We start from the raw sequence: 22,129 nt of genomic DNA on the forward strand, positions 1-22,129 counted from the left end.
GACTTACAGAAAGTAGACAGATGACATTGTCAACCCTATGGTTTCCAATGGATTTGAAGCCAAGTTCCAGAGATAAAAGACAGGTGTGCTACCCAGGACCCCTCACAATTTGACTTTCAAACCATCCTCAACTGATAGCAGAGTGTCTCCTAGTTTCCAATGTAAAATGTAAAATATTTTTATTTAGCCTTTTAGGTTATTTTTGGCTTCTTAAAAATTCCCATACTGCTCTAAGTCTTACCCTGTCTCTCTTTTTCCCATGCTTGTTGCTTTTGCATTTCTTAAAAATAGCTTTTTATTATTCTGTTTTGCTTCCCATGAAATCTCCCCACTTGTTTTCCTCGTCTTTGCCATATTTGCTTTTCTTTATATTGTGTTGGCATTAGCTTTTGTCCTTAGTAAAGTATTAAATCTATCTATGCAACAAACCCAGAGTATATAGCCAACTGAGCATCATTAATCAATCCTTGTGGAGATTAAATTAGACACTAAAGCGTTAATTCCTTTGTCTATTGCTTGAAGAAAGTGTGGATTCGAGATAGTTGCTACAACATTGTTGATCTGAATCTCTGAACCACCTTCCAGACTGGGAGCACATTCTTACTAAATTGATGACTCTATCTGACATGTAGCAGCTGCTCTATAAGTTGAATTGAAAAATTTGGAACCTGTGCGCAATTATTTGTAGTTTGACCTCCCTTTCCGATTGTCCTTTATCTCTGGGAAGCTGAAGTCCCCTATGATCATCAGACAGCTGCCTATCAATCTGTTCACCTGGGGTTCATGATCAATAACAGTTGCCAAACATTAATTTGTTCCAGGCAGTGCTGAGATTAGCTGCGAGGCTGACCCTTAACATTGAAACATTGAGTTATGAAGAAAGACCAGAGGAACTGTCACGGGATTGCATTAATGGGATGTGGGAACTTCAAGTACCCCTCCAGGTCACACTCCATCCCAACTTTGACACCAGGGTTGCCAACTGTGATTAACTGTATTCTTGGAGGTTTCATCACACCCAATACTTGTAGCGCACTGCCTTCCCATGCAATTGGAAAGCAAAAAGATTTGTTACCAAATTGGATGATGCTTGACTGTCAGCCAAACAGCTCTTTTTTCCTATTTTCAACATTTTTATATCTGGTAAAAATAAATTTTCAAAGAACAGACAAAGAAAACAATCTTTTTTAATATCCTGGTGATTTTTCTCCAGGGCTGCACACAGCAGTGTCCTGGAGATTGATCTTCAAATCCTAGAGATCCAGGCTAATCCTGTAGGGTTGACAACTCTATGGACATACGTTGCCACTCCTTCATCATTCCTGTATCTCAATCCTGGAACTCCCGGCCTAACACCACAGTACTTTCACCATACAGGCCAAGAGATTCTTCAGCACCTGCAAGAGTAATTGGGGATGGTTAATAAATGCTGGCCTTATTCATGACACCCGTTTCCTGAGAATGAGTCTTGTTAAAAACAAGACATCAGGGTGTCAAGGTCTGACAAAGACAGTAGAGCAAGTGGCTCACTTGTTTAATCTGGTGAAATGTCAACTTGGGATCTGTGTGAGGAAGAACTTCTTGGAAAAAAACGATCAACGTGTGGAACATTTTTCTCAGTGGGTGCAAACACCAAGATTGATTCAAGATTCAGTTAAACAAGCTGGTGTTGAAGGTGTGAAGTTGCAAGCTATTTTTTTTTAGATGGACGAGATCAGGTCTTGCATGATATCATTGCCATTCTAATGACTGTCAACCAGTTCCTTTGGGTTAAGGAAAGAAGTGTGAGTTGAAGATCTTATTAAAAGATTTCAGACCAAATTGTTCTTCACGTAATGAATTTGCCAAATTATTTGGTTCATTAATGACACCTCTGAAGTCAAATTGCAGCCATTATGTATGCAAACCATTTGAGGATTTAGAAACTGGAGGGTGGCTAAATTTACTTGGATCTGCTCACCCAATGATGACCTTAAATGGTGTTTTGGGACAGGGAAGGGAAATGGCTGTTGTTGTTTTGTATGTGTATTACAAACTGGGGACATGCAGCTAGACTGACTCTGGTTTTATTGCATATAATATAGCTTCCTCTAGATGTCAATGGACAGATGGCCATATTATTCATGCTGAGAAACTCTCTCCTAAGTTTTCTAAAAGAGGTGAAGTGCTATTTGATTAATGCTTTCATGTAACAGTACAACGCTGGGAGCAGTCAGTTGGACTGAAATGGTCTGGTCAGGCTGCTTATAGAAAGTACATTAAGGGGCCCATATATCTATACAACTCTTCACACTTGGGATCATTAGTATGTCAGGAATAAGGTCTATTCCTATTGGCTGTCTCAGGTCTGGTGGGGAGATGGGGCCAGAGGAGATGATGCATCCCATTCAGCATAGGCTGGGGAAGTCCATGGAAAAAATGGGAGCTCCAAAGAGGGTGGCACTGCCCATTTAGAGGTCAGGATCTAGGTCCTGCAGGAAGGGGCCCAGGCAACTGCTTTACTTTAAATGAATTAACGTCTTTGTTAACGTATTAGTGAAAGAAATTTCATGTTGAAAATGATCACACAGAGAGAATTTTGTTACTCGTTCACAGAATGTGAGGGTTGCTGACTAGGCCAGCATTTACTGTTCGTCCCTATATGCCCTTGAGAAGGTGGTGGCAAGCTGCCTTCTTAAATAATTTCTGTCCATATGCTGCATATGCTCCACAGTGCTGTTAGGTTGGGATTTCCAGGGTTTTGACCCAGAGGTGATGAAGGGGCACTGGTATATTTCCAAATCAGTGTGGTGTGTGACTTGGCTGGGGTTTTGGATGGAATGGTGTTCCCATCCATTTGCGGCCCTGATCCTTCCAGGTGACAGAAGTTTCGGTTGGTGGGGGGGGGAGCTATCAAAAAAGCCTTGGAGAGTTGCTGCAGTGCATCTTGTAGATTGGAGCCTTAAAAGGTTAATTGTTTGTCATTTATAATCCCAGGCAATGACTTTTCCTGAGCAACCCAATTAAAGTGAGTCAAGCTGGAAGTCATGACTGAAATTAAAACAGCAGATCAAACACAGTTAAGTTTTATGATCTGAGAGCACTGGGTTTTTATGCCAATACATTTAAAGCAACACAATAGGAACTCATCTCTACAAGTTAGTTTGTTCCAGTTTTGCTTCATCACTTTGATTAATCATTGGAATCATTGTATATCAGTAGCCAACCTTTGTTATAGAGCACAGCTATGACGTTTGAGTGCGAAAATGGAGCTACATGTATCCTGCCCCTTTTAAGGCTATGGACAAGTAATTTAAATAGACACCCCTGCAGTCAATTAGTACTGGTGAAAGAATTTAGTAGGTTGGGCAGGAGGTAGCTTTTAAATTTTCACTCTGGGTCAGAAGAAAGCATCTTGAAATGATTGGTTTTCATTTCCTTTATGATCCTTTTGGCACTTTGGAGTTTAAAATTTATGTATGCTGTCTGAAATATCAAACTTGAACTGTGATAGCTGTCACATTGGGTAGACGGCATATATATCATGAGAATACATACTAGAAAATCTTCTGTGGCACTGCTCATGGTGAGACGGAGAATACGTTCTTATATAACAATAGGTGACAAATAAATAAGTGCGGAAAGGGCCACAAGAAGAAAATTTAAAGCCTGCAGGAACCTAGACTGACATCTCAGTACTGAAGGAGTGCCGCTCAGTCAGAGGACCCCGGTTTGTGGATTTGTTAAAGTGAGACTGCCCTCTGATGTAAAGCAACCAATCCCATGGTGCTATTTGAAGACCAACAGGCATTATTCAAGTTTTCTAATCAGCATTTATCCCCCAGCTAACATCATTAAAACAGATTCATTGGTTATTTATGGCATTGCAGCTTGACAGATCTTGCTGTGCACAGGCTGGACACCATTTCTCCTCTACATTTACTGTTGTAAGGTTGTATGTTGTCTCATGAAGAGGTCTAAGGGCTTGTATGGTTGAAAAATGACTGTTATTTAATAACACATAACGATATACATATATATATACACATATATGTAGGATACAGTCTTGACTAAGTGCTATCTTCATGCCGACTTCTACTAGACTCACTCCCACACTTTAGTACTCTCAGGTGACTCTCTACATCATAATGCGGGCAATACTGTTGTCCCAGTCCCACATTAACCCTTACAGTCACAGACACCCTAATACTACACCTCCCCCAAGTCTTTACCCAAATATATTTGCAATAATATTTACATGCTACCCCTTCTACCCCCAAGTCCCTGACTTTACAGATTCCGGCATTCTGGATGCTTTATGACTCTTCCAGATCTCATTCTTTTCCAGTTTGGAGGTGTGGTACTCTCAACTGCTTAGAGCTGACTTTGTTGGTCTGGAGTTGAAGTTGTAGTACATGGTGTTTCAAACACTTGGGTGTCAACATCTGCTTCACTCCTTGCCCTTCTTAGTGTGGTATTTTCCTTTGATGACACCCTGTCTTCCTTGGGCTTGGGCTTATCTCTCTCCTCCTGGAGGGAATGTTCTCTACCTTCATTAATAGAGTGGGCTTGGGCTTTATTTTTCAGAGGGATCCACTATGTTCTTCCTGAAAGTTGAAGGTTTACCTTTGCTATGTTTGTATGCTCCTCATCCTTGAGCTGAACCTGTAGTTTGGCTTCTAATGCTGCACTCTTGTTTCTTCATGTGCACCTGCGCGCCCCTGAGTTTTGTCTTGCTGAGCCGGTGGTCACTTCTTCTGTCCTGCTCCAGAATCAACTTCATGTTTGAAGTTTGAGTTCAAACTTCTGCTGCTGCTCCTTTGCCTCTGTATCTGCTGCTTTGAGTATGTTGGTGCTCACCTGGAGGTTTGGCTGGTCTGACTGAAGAAGAGTATTTGTTGCCATCTGCACAAGAGCTGGAATAACTGCCTCCACAAAGAGTGAGGACAATTCTGAACTGAAATCCCCGTCAAGATCATCAGCACTGTTGGGCTTCTCGGGATTCTCCAATTCAGTGTAGTTGACTGCAATGGTTGCTTTAATGTCTTCTGCCATTTTGAGGAGGGTGAAGGCAACACGGGCATCTCTGCTCAGGAGAGAAAAGGATTGGTTGCGGATGACATACAGAATTTCAATTATTTGCCTGTTGCCATACCAGAATGGCTCTTGAATCATGCCTATGACCGGTAGTTGGATTCCTCCAGGAGCATACAGTGGCTTGTCTGTCATCTGTAGCCTGAGGTCTTTTAGTCACGGTTCCTGATCTGACAGGAGTCACGCTGGCTCTTGGTCTAATTTGAAATTCGTGAGGTGGATATTTACAGATATGTCAGCTTTCCAAAATGTGAATCTGGAATCCTTGATATCTCCCAAGAAGCATTGTTGGAGTTATTCTTGGTGTGGCTCATCTGTCCCATGGACTCGTTTGAGATCCTCCAAACATCTTGAGGTTTTGGACTTACACATCTTTCCAAGGTGTCCCAGGTGGTTGCAGTGAAAGTTCTGCACAGTGATTGCTGGACACTGCTTGTGCCTGTGAGGTCTTTTGACGCTACAGCGCTGACATGGTCTGTCACCATCTTGTGTTTTGCTTGGGTATAGCTTTCCTTGCCCTGGAGTCTCCTTGCCCTTTTATTGCTTTATGAGCTGGATTTTTGGGGTTTCTTGGTACCACAGTTTAACTTCACCACGCAAAATGGATCAGTTTTCTGGTGTACTTCCGATTGTCTGATGATTTGGATGGCTGTTTCCAAAGTCAGATCTTCTTTAGATTGGAGTACACCTGAAAGAGCATCATCGGCCACTCCCACTACTATTCGGTCTCTTATGAGCCCCGACTTAAGCTCACCATAGTCACAGCTTGCAGCCAATCTGTATAACTCATATATGAAAGACTGTGGGTTCCCAGGCTTTTGTACTCTCCTGTTAAATTTTGCCTGCTGCAAAATGTTATTGCTTCTTAAGCTAAAGCAGGCGTCAAAGGAATTTATGACCTCTTCAAAGTTATCGAAAGATTCATTCATGCATTGTCTGACAATCTTGTCATCGTCTATTGGTTCCTAATGAATATAGTAATGTATTCACTTGTTCAGTCTCTATTTCCTTATTCAAGCCTGATAGTACCATATATCTTAAATCTTCTTCTCCATAATGCCCAATTTTGTACCTGGTCTGGTCACTCCATCTGCCCTAATTGTTCTGGTAGTATTGATTTACCATCCATGGCTGTTTTCAGCACAGGAGAGTACAGCTTTATTTTTATTCCTCTGCTTGTTGGGATTTGGCGGGCTCCTGTCACCATTATGGAGCCATTTTAAACTTCAGCAATTCTGCAGAAAATCTTTTGAATAAATTGTTTCGGCCAGCGAGTTGCTTTCCTGAGCTCGGAGAAACGAATCAAAGCTGATTTTTTAAATTTTGTGCTCTGGCTTCTCTTTAATTTTTTTTTCACTTGTGTGCGGTCGCCATGTGTGATGGCGCTGACTCAGGACCTGGGCTGTAGTGTTCTTCAAGCCACGTTCATTAAAACAAACAGACTGCCAATACTGCCTGATTACTACGCTGAATTTAAAAGCTTATTTCAGCATTTTTTTTTGGCGGGGGGGGTTTGTTCACCCTTTTGCAATCTGGCTAGGCCCTTTGACTCTGCTTTTGATCGGGCCTCACAATGGAGCTCCTCGTGCTCCGGTGGAGCCCTCTCATCGTGCATAGTGGATCTTTCTCCCTTCAGTCTCCATGCTTGTAAAGGAGCTTCTTAGCTGATCTCCAGCTGCGTATTCGAGGTCTTCAAGTCAGATGCATTTCTCTCGGGTCAGACTGCAGTTTCCTTATTTCATTCTTAGGAACTTTGGGGTCCTTCACCTGTTGTAAGGTTGTATGTCGTCTCATAAAGAAAATAACACATAATTATCTACATATATACAGGATGCAGTCCTGATCAGGTGTTATTTCCATGTCGATTTCCACCAGACCCACTCCTCGATTCTACAACTCCCATGTGACTCTTTCCATCATAAATTGGGTGGTGCTGTTTCCCCAGTCCAACATTAGCCCTACAGTCCCAAACATCCTAATACTGCATTTACAATGGTGATTGCACTTCAAAAGTACTTCATTTGGTGTGAGGCATTTTGAAAGATCCTGTGAAAGGCACTATAGAAATGCAAGCTTTTTTCTCGTATTATGATTGTTCTGGAGCTGCTTGGCTAGAGGAGGGGTGTGGGTCAGACAGTTTGTTCTGGTGTGCAGGTCTTCTGCATTATACTGCCAGGATATTGTCAGGGCACAACCATTTTGTTGTGTCCAATACAGTCAGTCATTAATCTCCTGGTGGTGTGACTGTTTTGTTCTGCCTGTAGCCTGTTGCTTCTATGGCATTTATTACAAGGAGAATCAAGTATGAGAGTAGGGAAGTGTTGCTGCAGCTGTACACGGCCTTAGTTAGACTGCATCTGGAATACTATGTACAGTTTTAGTCTCTTTACTTAAAGGATAAAATTGCATTAGAAGCAGTTCAGAGAAGGTTCACTTAAATGATTCCTGGGATAAAGGGGTTATCTTAGGTTGAGCAGATTGGAATTTAGAAGAATGAGAGATGATTTTATTGAAACACATAAAACCCTGAGGGGATTTGACAGGTTGGATGTTGAGAAGATGTTTCCCTCATAGGAGAGACTAGAACTAGGGGGTCACAGTTTAAAAATTAGGGTTCTCCCATTTAAGACTAAGATAAGGAGAATGTTTTTTCTCTGAGGGTCATGAGTCGGTGGAATTATCTTCCCCAGAGAGAAGTGGAGGCTGGGTCATTGAATATAGTCAAGGCTGAGTTAGATAGATTTTTTACCTACAAGAGAGTCAAGGGTTATCGGGGCAGGCAGGGAAGTGGAGTTGAGGCCACAATCAGACCAGCCATGATCTTATCAAATGGCAGAAGAGGCTTGAGGGGCAGAATGGCCAACTCCTGCTCCTACTTTTTGTGTTTTCATATTTGGCATGCAGGTAGCCCTGTATTGTAACTGAGTCTGATTGGCAGTTCATTGTAAAGTAATCATGGTGCTCCTCTTTATAGTTATGAGCAATGTATGTTAAGAAGGGTAAAATGGTTTCAGTTTCATTTAGGTTGTTTGTGTGTTTGTGCCTGGGAATCTGGATAGACTCTTGACTGACAGTCAGGGTTTTGGGTTTGTTTGTGTATATATACATTTTTAATGAGGTTTTACAACCCCTGAAGTTAGAGATGAGTTAAAAGTTTAGTGATTTTGGAAAATAAAAACACCAAGTGGAAAAAGTTGACTGTTGCCTAGTGGCAGTGGTCCAGGGAACAGACACAAAAAAAAGGACAGGAGTTGGGGCGGAGTGAGTACAGTGTGTGTCAGAGAATGAAGAGAGGGGTTTTCTGTTCTCTGGGAACAAAACATTACAAGGCTATTGGAACAGTAGTTAACTGAATAATCAGTTATAGAACTCAGTAAAGTGATCAGTTTAGCAGAGGTGTGACTGGAAGGCTGAGTTTGGAGTGCAGTTTTTGGATATCTCAGGGAGAGATACAAGTTGTGTGAAAAGCATCGAGTGAATTTTCAGGAATTCACTGGAAGAAAACCTTTGCATCTGTGGCAGTCCCAAGCGAGAAGCCTCTGTGTCAGGATATTGGTAAATTTTCACTGGTTTATGTTGTCTGCAAGGATATTGCTGGGATAAAGGAATACAGTGAATTTGAAGTGTCTTCTTATATTTGTATTCAGATCTTTCCAACCTTTCTGTAATATAGTTCACTTTTTCTTGTTTAATAAGTATTTTATTCTTTGTGCTAAAGGAGGGAATTTTCCGTGCCCGTTGGCATCAGGTGTTGTGGTGGACGTGAGTGGACAATATACCAGAAAGGCCAAAAATCGGTTTCATGCCATCATGAAACCAGTTAGCGATTGTCCGCTCCGCCCATCAATGGTGGGCCGCTTTACCCGCTGCTGGATGTCAAGAAGTTCATTTTAATATATCTGCATATCATTAGAAGTCCTGCTCACCAGAATCATCCACCCACATCAAACTTACTGCCCCTGTTGGCGGTGCAGGGCACATCTTGACAAGTGTGGCATGCAGAAGATAGGACTTACTGTCAGGGATTTGCTCGCAATGCATACATCCGAGGAGCAGAAGATGCTGGAGCCCGACAGCAACCACACCCTGGAGGAACGCGTGCATCACATACTGGGTGGATTCTCATGGACATGGCTCTGCCACGAAGCAGCTCACAGAAGGTGGAAGGTCTGCTTCGAGACATCAGTGTCTTGGCCATGGTCTGCTACGGACGATCATCGAGGGGGTGGAGGGGAAGGTCCAGCTGTGAGTGGGAGAGGAAGGAGTGCCGTGGTGGGTATAGGGGGTAGTGCGGGCGAGGGGTGTGTTTGACTGGGAGAGGAACTTGTACCAGTGTTGGGGAACAATGATGTCAGGGGGGTGGTGAGGGTGAAGTTGGAGATGGGAGGGATTCTGGTGGTGGGAGGGGAGGAGGATGTATTGGGGAGAATGCAGCAACTGGGGAGGTAAGTGTAAGGGGGAGGAAGGTATAAGGGAAGGACTTTGGAGGGGGCAGGACTTTGAGAGGAGGAAGGAGTTCATGGGGGAAGGAGTAAGGCTGGAGTTAGGAGTGAGGCATGGTGGAAAGGGTAAGGGTGTAGGAAGGAGTTAGAGGGGAAGTCCAGGTGAATGTGCAAGGGAGGGATCTGGAGTGAAGTGAGGGTGGGCATGGTAGGAAGGAATGGTGAGAATGAGGGAGGGCAGAGTGAGCTGGTAGGATGGGAGAGTGAGGGTGCGATGGTAGCAGTCAAAGGTATGACGAAGGTCATTGGTGGAGACTCGGAGGCAGACACGGACAATGGGGTTGTGAAGGAGGAGGTCGGGAAGGTCAATGTGGATGGGGGTGAGATTCTCAGGAAGGTAGGGAACGTGCACGTTCACCTGGACATCCTGGAAAGACAAGGGTTCTAGCTGATAGGTGATGGTGGGGAGGTGGAGGTAATGCCAGGGGGAATCCACAGTGATGGGGAAAGGACATGGGTGACTGGGGAGGGGTAAGGAAAAGGGAACTAAAGACATACTTCACCAGTACCATTTTGCAAAATTGAAAGCGAAAGAAGCCTCGTGTTGGACGGGAACAGGTGCTGCATGGGAGTGTGATCAGTGGGTGGGCAGAGAGCAGGTCGGCTCAGATGGACAACTGAAAGAGAACCCCAGCAGGGAGCATTGAAAATTCTTGGGGCATTGAGATGAGTGTGATGGAGGAAAGATCCGCGTGTGTGGGACAGTGCTTGCACAAGGCTCTGAAAAACCCTGCTGCACTCATACCTCTCCCTCCAGAGTCACTTCTGGGCCAGCAGCATGCATACTGAACCGTTAGTGGGGGAGGGAAACAAGGGGAGGACTTGCGAAGCCTGTAAATGAAGTTGAGAGACCCCATTACACATTATTCAGTGAGAGTGAATACATTTTCAGATTATAAAGTGACAAAATGTGTTCACCTGTGCAACCAACTGTGATGAAAAATTCTTAACTTTTCTAGGCTAACCACCTCCAGGTGCTGCCCTGACATCTGCAGCAGGGGAAGAGACAGCCTGTGTAATATTTGGCCCTGTTGCCTCTGATGACTTCAGCGTGCGTCCTCTGGAGAGTCGAGGCCTTGGGGGGCCCCGGCTTGCTCTGGCTGTCCTCCTGTGGGCCAGCTGCTCCCTCCGTGGTGACAGAGGATGTGGTTGAGGGGGGGTCACAGACAAAGGGGACTCGGAGGCAGAAGACAGCATCTGAGATTCCTGAGTGGATGAACTGGGGTGTCCAGCTGCTGCTCCTCCCCCCACTTCAGCCTGACTCCTTAAGGGAAAGGAGCACCTGGGGGATGTCGAGGTGCCCTGTCTCCCTCTCATGTTGCCACTGCGGGCTACCAGGATGGAGTGTCGGTCTGCGTACATTTCCGCATTCTCCTGGACCAGCGTCTCCATGGTATCCGCCATATATTTATCTGGCATGGGAGAAACAATGATCATGAAGGTTGTGCTCCCAGGATGAGGTTATCCCATTGCATTCGGGATGCCCTGTCGCCTGTGATGTCCCCAAATGCGGGATACTCGACTGCAAAATTTGTGGTCGTGGGAGACTGCGTTCACGCTTTCCCCTGAAAAAAAAATCCTTCCCATGGAGACCTCCATACGCACGCATGTGGACACCATTTCATCAGGGAGAATGCGGATGCACTCCTCTGACTCATGAGACACTCTGTTGAGGGCTTCTAACAGCTCTGCGTGCTGTTCTCCTGCCTTATGCTGACTCTCCACCATGAGCTGGAAAGCCAAATCCAGAGGCTTGTCATCTGACCCCGGACCTCACTGATGTCTGATCCCCAGCAGTCCTCCAAGTGCCAGGGAGCTCAGCTGAACCTGCCTCCTGCTGCGGGCATGTGGCCGTGTGGTGACCACCAGATTGTGAACCCGAGCCTGCTCTAGATCTAGGTCCCAGTGAGGCATGTGTCTCTGCGCTGGTGGAGGGTGTGGGTAAGCGCTGTGATGGGTCTTCCAGGCTGCTTATTTCAAGCTCTCCAGTGGAGGAGATGTTCTCTTGGCTGGAGGTGAGGACCTGGATGGAGCTGAGGGACTGGCTGGCTGAGGGTGTCGGTCGCTTGGCAGAGCTCCCTGTGAACCAAAGTAGAGATAATTAGTGCATGGCAGCAGAGCCAAAAGCAGGAGGGAGGGCACTCACAGTTATGTTGAGAGAGGGATAATGTGGTGCAGGATCCTCAGGTGAGTTTTCGCCATATCCTCATCAGTCAGTGTGATGGCACGTCCCTCAAAGTGAGTGAGGGGCCTAATGTGGGCCACTCCAACCCCAGTCTGGGATGACTCCCAGACGTTGTGAGACAGCTTCTCCTGCATGAAAACAGATGGAGAGAGTGTGAGCAGGACACATGGCACTGCGTGGAATGTTTGTGTGGCGAGCGGAGCCATGGATGGGATGAGGATGTGAGCTCCAGAGGATATGAGCCTGATGGGGATGTGAGGGTGTGTGTGAGAATTAGCGGTGATGTCCCTTGAGGTGTGAGATCCCTGTGGATGTGTGATGGGTTTGTGAGTGTGTGAGTTGAGAGTGATGAGAAGAGTGACTTACCCTGATGGAACAGGTTACACCATTCATCCTCTTTCTGCACTGGGTGGCTGTCCTCTTTTGGCAGGGCATTGGCGCTGACCACTACTGCCACCACCTCCCATGCTGGATTGGTGACCTTGCTTGCTGGCCTTCACCCAGAGTGAGTAGAGGACATCGCGGTGGGCCTCCACTGAGTCCAGAAGGTGCTCGAGGGAGGTGTCGCTAAATCTGGGGGCAGCATGTTTCCTCCCTATGGCAGCCATCAGTTCCCAGCAGCTTCCTATCCCTTGTAAGGTGCTAGACCTTTGCAGGGGTGCCCTTTAAATACGGTGCCTGGTTTACTGAAGGCCTGATTTGACAGTGGGGCAGGCGAATGAGCGGATGCCCCACTTAGCAGCCTGGCGTGTTTCCCAGGAATGCATGATTAATTAGGTGTGATTGGGACGATATGCTGTGAAAAGTTGCCATCGCAGCCAGCAGGTAAAGTGTCCTTCCTCCTGCTCGCTACCGCACTTAGTTCAAATCTGGCAAGATTCCACCCAAAAGTTCATCAGCAGGCTCCTGTGAATTTGTTCAGTAACTTTCCTCCATGGTTTCTTTAAAAAAAAGAGTTAGGATCTGCCAAGCCAGGCTTCACCCTGGGACCTGGTTTGTCCAGTGTTAACACAGCTGGGATCATAACTCTGCTACGCACTTCTCCATGTCCCATTTAACCAGGATTAACTGATTGAGAAGTGGGGCATGTTCTAAGTCACGATCTTACAGGTTGTGGTGGTTGTTGAAGATGATGACGAGATGCAATTTTCATGCTCCTGAGCCCCTACAGTGCATTTTGGGTTGCCAGTTTTAGACCTAGATAGAGTTAAATCTGTTCTTGTCACAGTACATGACAGAATGTCCTCACTGTGGAGATAAGGCTACCTCTACAAGAATTGCAAGGACACTTCTACCAATGCCATTGTGGACAGATATAACTGTGAGGTAGGTGATGAACAAGAAGCTAAGGAATAATCCTTTGTACTGGTTGCCTCACCACCTGACAATATCCCAGTGCTTCAGCTAGCAATAGGACTATTTCTACACTCCCCACAAAGTGACTGAGGTGTCTGGCAGATAGATAGATATAGTATGATTCTGTGCATACACCCATGTCAGTCTATTACTTGACTAGTTTTTTTAATGGTTCTCCCAATTATATGTTCGTAAAGAAGATTGCCTAAATCTTGTCTTGATATGAGTCCACGTTTTTGCCCTTATTTTCACACATCTGGTGTGTTGTGTCCAGTTCCCTTGCACTTTCGGAAGGATGTGAAGGCTTTGGAGAGGGTACAGAAAAGATTTATGAGAATGGTTCCAGCTTTGAGGACCGTCAGTTACACAGGGAGATTGGAGAAGCTGAAGTTGTTCCCCTTGAGGAGAGAAGGCTGAGAGGAGATTTGATAGAGGTGTTCAGAATCATGCCGTGTCTAGACAGAGGAGACAGAGAGAAAGTGGCAGAAGAAAACAAGGGATTTAAAGTGATTGACGAATTAACCAAATGTGACATGAGGGAAAACATTTTTATACGTACAGCAAGTGGTTACAGTCTGGAAGACACTGCCTGAAAGGGTAGTGGGGGCAGATTTAAACGTGGCTTTCAGGAGGGAACTGGATAAACACCTAAAGGGAAACATTTTTGGGGCCATGGGGAAAGGGCAGGGGAGTGGGACTATCTAAATTGCTCTTGCAGAGAGCGAGGATGGACTCGAAGTGTTGAATGGCCTCCTTTCGAGCTCTGACTATTCTATGGGCTGAATTTTGCCCTTGGTGGGTGGGCGGGCCCGACCGACTCAGCGGTGGGCGGGTAGCCGATCACCGCCGCCGAAATGGGCCGCGCCGCCATTTTACGTGGGCGGGCCAATTAAGGCCCGCCCAGTGTGTCACCCGACAGGAAGCGCTATGCGCTTCCTGTGTGGGCTGGGAGGGGGGGGCGGATTCCCCAACTGCGAGAGTGCGCTCTTTCTCGCATGCGCAATAAGGAGCGCACATCTCCCTGAGGCTAAGTGCAGCCTCAGGGAGATCACTGAAAGGTGGTGAATGTTCAAAACTAGAAAAATAAAAAAAATCACTAACCTGTCCCCCCTCATGTGAAAATGTCACATGAGATGGGACACGTTAATGAAGTACACAAAAACTTTATTAAACTTTTTAAAATCCGAAATCAAAGCTCATCCCGCCAGTGGATGAGGTTTGTTAAAAAAAATCACCCACCCGCCTGCCCGTTGGGCCCGTGCGTCAAGCTGAAGTTCGCACGGGCCCCTCAAAATCGTCGACAATTCATGACTTAATGGCCTTAACAAGGCCTTTAATTAATGGCGGGCGTGCGTCGCGCTGCATAGTGCGCCCGATGACCTAAACATCACGATGCTGCGCGCTGACGTCGGGATACTCGCACGACGTCAGCGCGCGACATTTTAAGCGATGACGTGCGGGCTCCGCCACCCGCAGGTCAGCCAGAAAATTCAGCCCTATGATTCTAACTGTAGAGAGAACTAAGAATCAGCAATCGTATGGGAGAAAGACACAGACATGGTCTCTTCCTTGTTTCGTGAAGCATTTGAGTTTTTACAACAAGCTGCCATTTTCCTTATTTATTACAATCAAATTTACCTTCCCTTGTAGGGATTGAACTGATGGCTTCTGGGTTACCTTAGCCGCTACATTACTGTTACTCTCCTTGTCACCACCACTCCCCCACCAGTCACCCTCCACCCCACCCCTCCCCACCCTATCAAAATGGGCTACCTTGAGCTGGGTAGACACTTTTAAAATTCTTTTATAGACAAGTAGTTGTTTTTTATTCGTCATGATTTTGCAAAGTTTGCTAATTAAAGGATGCAACTGCACAAGGTCGATTCTGTCCCAATAAAACCCGACCGCTCTGGAGAGGGAAGAGAAATCTGTGCTTAAATTCAGCAATTTAACATCCTCCTTCTCAACGTGCAGAGAGGACATACATCATGCTCATGCACTTCAAAAAAAGCTTCACATCTGGTTGATTAACATCTTATCTTCTTTGCATCTCTCCAGTTCCTTTGGGGCATATATATGAGCACTCCCCGGACAACAGGGTTTATTAAATAACCGTGCAATACTGTAGCATCAGGCAGCACATGGAGCAGCAGAAATCCAGGAACTGCCGGCAGAGGATAATGCATCGGATTATAAAATGATCATCTTTAGATCAATCAGGCACTGTTCAGCAACAGCTGTACAAGAAACCTAAATCTATTTACCGGGGGAGGCAGCGGCATGGTCGCTGAACTAATACTCCAGATACCCAGGGCAATGCACCTGGGACCGTGGGTTCAAATCCCACCACAGCAGATGGTGAAATTTGAATTCAATTTAAAAAAAAACCTGGAATTCAAAACTGTGTCCTTTAGGGAAGGAAATCTGCTGCCCTTACCTAGTATGGCCTATGTGTGACCCCAGACTGACAGAGAGCAATGTGGTGGACTCTCAAAAGGCCAAGCAAGCCACTCGGTTCTCAATCAGGGTTGGACCAGCCAGCAATGCCCACATCCCATGGTCAATCACATGAATGAATAAAAACAAACTCTTTATATAATAAACAAATAAACCTCTAGACAAGAAGGTTCTGCCTATTTTGCCCATTTCAGAAACTATTAGACATAATGAAATTAAGATATTAAGTAAGACACTCATCTCAAGTCCTTTTCTGTCCTGTTTTTAAAATGAGTTGTCTTTTTCGCCTTGGTAGGATCACAAAACACACAGTACAAGGCAACCATATTTCGGTCGTAGCACTCTGTCCTTTGAATCAGAAGATTGCGTGTTCAAATCCCACTCCAGAGACTTGAGGCAGGATTTTTGCCCCCAGATGGGATTGAGTACGGAGGTGGGTGGCTGTGAAAATTTGTGCCACTGGCTGGGGCACAGGTTTGGTGGCACCAACCAGCCCCCAGGTCATTTGCCTGAGGTGAGATGGGGATGGAAGGGCTGCTTCACCATAAATGTACCTCAGGAGGGTACACTTATGGTCAATGAAGGCCAATCATTAGAGGCCAACTTGAGGCAGATTGAGGTCAGCTTTGGGGACGGCACTCCAGGCAGGCTTTCAGGCCCTCGCCACCAACTCGGCCACAGCCTCTTTTGTGCCGGAGGGCTTCCTATTGATTGCCCGCAATCCTTAATTAGGTGTTGAGGGTACAGTCTGGCCACTTATTGGCCAGTTCAAGGAAAATCACTGTCAGGCAACTGTTTCCCCCACAGTACGGTTTCCGGACCACCACTTGACCCTAATGTTGGGGTCCCGACCCAAAAGACAAAATCCTGCTCTTGAGCACAATATCTAGGCTGAGGGAGTGCTGCACTATCGGAGGTGTTGGCTTTTGGACAAGACTTTAAATTGAGGCCCTATCTGCAATCTCAGAAGTAAAAGACCCCGTAGCAATTGTTTCAAGGAAAGGCAAAGGAGTTCCCTTCAGCGAGCTGGTCAAAATTAACCCTCAATCAATCACCTTGGAAGGAACAAGGCGCTGTTGCTGTTTAACCAACATAGCTAAAATAGCTAATCTAATTATTTATCTGTGTACAAATTGGCTGTAACGTTCATCCATTACATCAGTGACTACACTTCAAAAGTACCTAATTAGCTGTAAAACACTTTGGGACAGCCTGGAGTCATGGAGGTGTCATATAAAGACAGATCTTTGTTTTAAATGGCATAGCTAAGGTAAAGTCTGCACCATGACTTGAGGATATATTAAGATACCAGCAGAAAGGGGCAAAATTAAAACTAGTGAGGGGAAATAATAAAATAGATGTTCTCTCAAGAATGACTGACATTTGCCTGTTTCCCCGGGTAAGTTTGTAGAGGCGACAATGTTTGACTTTAATTAGGAGACATTCAGTGATCTGCAGTAATGGGGGAATGGTCGGTCTTTGATATTGTTTGATGGGCTAAAATGGGCTAGGATGGGCTGAATAGCCTCGCTCATCTGCATCTGTCCTGTGGGTCTCTTCTGATAGTTTATTATAACTATTATGCGAAGATGACAAACGGAAGAATTTCAGGTTGTTGTGTGCTGTACTGCAGCTGTTGTTGAGCTAACTTTAGGAGGAATCATCGCTCCCGTTTACAGCGGGTGCCGCGGCGAGCGGGGCAGTAGAATTCGGCGGGAGGGGCAGGAATCGGTTTCACGGAAATCACAGCGGGATCATCCAATGGCGGATCATGAATCCTGCTGGAGGCTATCGTGAAGCCGATTTGCATCCCGCTAATGGGGTGTAAAGTTAGGCCTGAACGGGATTGTCCCCCATGCCCGATTTACCGTTACACCAGTGGGAAAATACACTGGCACAGAACACGTCTGGACCAGGGTGGGTGTGAAGGCATTGTTGTTTAGTTGGGGGGTTCAGGTTGGTGAACGAGTGGGGGCAAAGATGTCGGGAGAGGAAGGGGTGAGGTGGGGAGGAAGGTGAGGAAGGTATTTGGGGGGTTGGAATATCAAGGTGAACTTGCAAGGGAGGGGTCTGTGGAGTCAATGACTGTCTCAGGGTGGGCGTGGTAGGAGGGGATGGTTGGAGTAACAGGCGGCAGAGGGAGCCGGTAGGGTGGGAGTGTGAGTGTGTGACGGTATCGGTGGAAGGGGCGGCAAGGGTGTTTGTTGGGGACTCGGAGGTAAACACAGACACAGGGGGTGAGAAGGAGGAAGTTGGGGAGGTCAATGTGAATGGGGGTAGGGTTTTCAGGAAGGTAGGGAATGAGCACATTCACCTGGACATCCTGGAATGACAAAGATTCGGTCTGGAAGGTTACAGTGGGGAGGACAAAGGTTATGCCTTGGGGACCTATGGTTATGGGGGAAAAGGTATGTTCGACTGGAGACGGCAACATGCTGGAGGAGCTCTTGAGGAACTTGGCCACTACCATCTTTTCGAAAGTGAGCGGAGCCTCATGTTGGACGAGCACAGGTGCTGCATGGGAGTGTGACCAGTGGGTGGGCGGAGATGCAGGACAGCTCAGATGGACAACTGAAAGAGAACCCCAGGAGGCAACATTAAAAATGCTCGGGACAGTAAGATGAGTGTGATATATGAAGGCTCCGAATGTGTGGGAGAGTGCTTGCACGAGGCTCTGAAGGGCCCTGCCACACAGACTTCTCCCCCCAGAATCATTGGTGGTCCGGCTGCGGGCAGCTGAACTGGTTGGGGGCTGGGGGGTGGGGTGGGGGGGATGTAAGGGAGCACTCACAGAGCCTGTAAATGAAGCTGAAAGACAACATCACACATTATTCAGCGAAAGTGAATATATTTTCAGATTATAAGTGGCAAAATGTGCTCACCCATGCAACCACTTGTGATCAGAATTTCTTAAATTTTCTAGGCCATTTCTTCTAGGTGCTGCCCTGACATCCGCAGCAGGGGTGGAGGCAGCCTATGCAATAGTGGTCCCTGTTGCCTCTGATGACTTCGGCATGGCATCCTCTGGAGAGCCGAGGCTTTGAGCGCCCCGGCTTGCTTTGGCTGTCCTCCTGCTGGCCAGCTGCCCCCTCTGCGGTGACAGAGGGCAAGGTTAAGGGGGATCACAGGCAAAGGGCACTTGGAGGGAGCGGACAGCCTCTGAGATTCCGGATTGTACGTCCAGCTGCCGCTCCTCCTCCCTTTGGGTGCCCAAAGACCCCAGCCTGACCCCTTGAGGGCAAAGAACACCTGGAAGGGGCGTCAAGGTGCCCCATTTCCCTCTTACATTGCCTCCGCCGGAACTCACCCACGGCTACCACAATGGAATGCAGGTCTGTGCACTTCTCTGCGATCTGCTGGACCAGGGTCTCCGTGGCATCCACCATTCTTCCTGTGGAGATCTCCATTAGTGCATATGTGGGCACCGCATCAGCAGTAGAGTCAGTGGGAGACAAGCCAAAAGTGCGTAATAGTTCAGTCTAGAGGTAACGAAGGCATGAATGAACTTACCAGCAGGAGCTGAGCTGAGAGAGGTGCAAAGTCTGGCGATGTCACAGAGGTGGCAATAAACAATCTTAGTGATGGCGTGATTATGTGGTCAGAAGCTCATCTCTGGATCAGGCATGACACCAAGGTTGTGTACAGACTAAAACAAAAATAAAAATACCTGGAAAAACTCAGCAGGTCTGATAGCATCTGCGGAGAGGAGCACAGTTAACATTTCGAGTCCGTATGACTCTTCAACAGAACTAAGGAAAAATAGAAAAGAGGTGAAATATAAGCTGGTTTAAGGGGGGGGTGGTTCAGGTAGAGCTGGATAGAGGGCCACTGATAGGTGGAGATAGCCAAAAGTTGTCAAACACCAGGAGAGAAATAGAAAGCAATGATGGTGAACAAGACAAAAGAGAGATGGAAATCCTGTCGGAGAGAAGAGCAATACCTATCACTGGCCCTCTATCCAGCTCTACCTGTCCCACCCCCCCTTAAACCAGCTTATATTTCACCTCTTTTCTATTTTTCCTTAGTTCTGTTGAAGAGTCATACGGACTCGAAACTGTATTCCTCTCCGCAGATGCTGTCAGACCTGCTGAGTTTTTCCAGGTATTTTTATTTTTGTTTTGGATTTCCAGCATCCGCAGTTTTTTTGCTTTTATCTTTGTGAACAGACTAGTTTGGTCTCAGGCTATTGCCTAGGAGAGGGATGGAGTTGGTAACTATGAAAATAGAGTTTAGAGTGGGGACTGAAAACAATGGCTTCAGCCTTCCCAACATTTAATTGGAGGAAATTTCTGCTTGTCTAGGACTAGATGTAGATAAGCAATGTGATAGTTAAACAACAGCAGAGGAATCAAGGGAGGTGATGGTGAGGTAGAGCTGGGTGTCTTTAGTATGAAAGCTAATGCTTTGCTTTCGGCCGAGGGGCAGCATGTAGATGAGAAGTATCGAGGGGACCAAGGATAGATCCCTGGGGAGACACCAGAGGTAAGAATGCAGGGGCAGGAAGAGAAGGCATTGCAAGTGATGTTCTGGCTATGATTAGATAGATAAGAATGGAACCAGGTGAAAGTGATGCCATCCAGTGGAGAGGTTTTGGGGGAGGATGGTGTGGTCAACCCAGTCAATGGCTGCAGACAGACCAAGAAGGAGAAGGAGGGATAATTTACCTTTGTCACAGCCGCATAGGATGTCATTTGTGACACTGATAAGAGCTGTTTCGGTATTGGGACAGGGGCAGACACCTAATTGGAGGGATTCAAACATGGAATTCCAGAAAAGATGGGAATGGATTTGGGAGGTGACAACATGTTCGAGGGCTTTGGAGAGGAAAGGGAGGTTAGAAATGGGTTAGTAGTTTTCAAGGGCGATGGAGTCAAGGGCGGATTTCAGCAGAGAACGGTGATGATGGCAGATTAACAGAAAAGGGAACAACACCTGAAGAGAGGGAACATGGGGATCAGAAGGGGAAGTTGGGCGGTCAGCAGTTTAGCAGTAATAGGGTCACAGGAACAGGAGGTGGGCCTCATGGACAAGATGAGCGCAGGGGTGCCATGAGGGGAGATAGAATATGTAGAGAAAGGAGTGAGTTCAGGTCTAGGGCAGTGGGGGGGGGCTTTAGAGGAAGTTTGGTGCGGGGCGTGCTGCTGAGATGGGATGGATGTGGCAGAGGCAACTGGTCAGACGGTCTCCATCTTAGCGACAAAGAGGTCCACGAGCTGCTTGCACTTATTGTTGGTGGTGAGGACAGGGGAAAGGGGTTTAAGAAGATGGTTTGCAGTAGAGAATAGAATCCAGGAGTTATCTTTGCATTCCAGGATGATCCTAGAATTATGAGCAGTTTTAGATGACTAGACCAGGACTCGATCATGCTTCGTGTTGTCAGCCAAATCTGACAGTGGATGGCTAAGCCAGTTGTTTGCCATAAAGTTCAAGTCTGGACTAAGGGGAGCATAAGTGAGGGCTGTACCATGGAGAATGGCCAGGGTGACAGTAAGTAATGGGGACTAGGGCATCAAAGGTGGAGGTGAGGATTCAGTTGAGCAAACCAGTAGCTGCAGAAATATTGTGGCGAAAGGAGAACCAAACACGAAACAATTAAGATTTTGAAATTGCTTGTAAGGGAATGAGGGAATAGTTTCTTTTCCCCCAGGTATGGATATAGCAGGAGATAGGGTTGGGGTGTGGAAGGGGGGATGTGGATAGAGAGTGATGCAAGGAATTGATCAGATATGACCTTACCTGTGATTTCTATGATGGGACTAGCAAGACCATGTGAAATGGCAAGGTCAAGGGGGTGATATGAATATACGTTGGGGAGTTTACATTAAGGGAGAGATTTAGGGTATATAAGAGGGCAGTGAACTCAGTGAGAGAGAACGTGATGGGTTGAGATGAAAATTGAAACCACTGAGGATGAGAAGTCATTCAGTAAAGAGGCGGAGGGAGGAAAGCAGTGGAGATATCATGGTGAGAACATTTTTATCGTACTTGAGAGGGTGGTAGAGAATGAAGATTCTGAATGAGAGATAAGAGGGATGAAACAAGTTGAGATGCTCAAAGGGAGAGAAAGTGCAGAGGAGTAGGGGGTCAGGCCAAGGTGTGATCTGGTGATATTCCCTTGAATATAACATTAATGAATGGTCTAACTGAGATGTTTAAGATGATTAAAGGAGTTGATAGGTTGGATGAAGCTATTTGCTCTGGGAGGAGGAGTCCAGAACAAAGGGATACAACTTTAAATTGAAGTTAGCTCTTTCAGAGTTGATGTCAAGTGTTGGCATAGTCACTAGACTAGCATTCCAGTGACCTGGGTTCAAAACCCACCACAGCAGATGGTGAAAATTAAATCAATAAAAATCTGGAGTTAAAAGCCTGATGATGACCAGGGAAGGAAATCAGCCATCCTTACCTGGTCTGGCCTACATGTGACTCCAAACCCACAGCCATGCGGTTGACTCTTAAATGCCCTCTGAATGAAGGCAATTAGGGATGGGCAATAAATGCTGACCTAGCCAGTGATGCCCACATCCCATGAATATTAAAAAAAAACATAAACAAC

At 46.3% G+C, this 22,129-nt stretch overlaps 1 non-coding gene across 1 annotated transcript; it reads left to right on the forward strand.

Moving 5' to 3' along the window:
- The first annotated feature begins 10,979 nt into the window (after positions 1-10,979).
- LOC144692844 (U1 spliceosomal RNA) lies at positions 10,980-11,143 on the forward strand. The gene has a single exon (XR_013579402.1). It is a non-coding gene; the product is annotated as a U1 spliceosomal RNA (small nuclear RNA).
- The last annotated feature ends 10,986 nt before the right edge of the window (positions 11,144-22,129 follow it).

Source organism: Cetorhinus maximus, chromosome 17, assembly GCF_964194155.1.
Source record: "Cetorhinus maximus chromosome 17, sCetMax3.hap1.1, whole genome shotgun sequence".
NCBI classification, from domain to species: domain Eukaryota; kingdom Metazoa; phylum Chordata; class Chondrichthyes; order Lamniformes; family Cetorhinidae; genus Cetorhinus; species Cetorhinus maximus.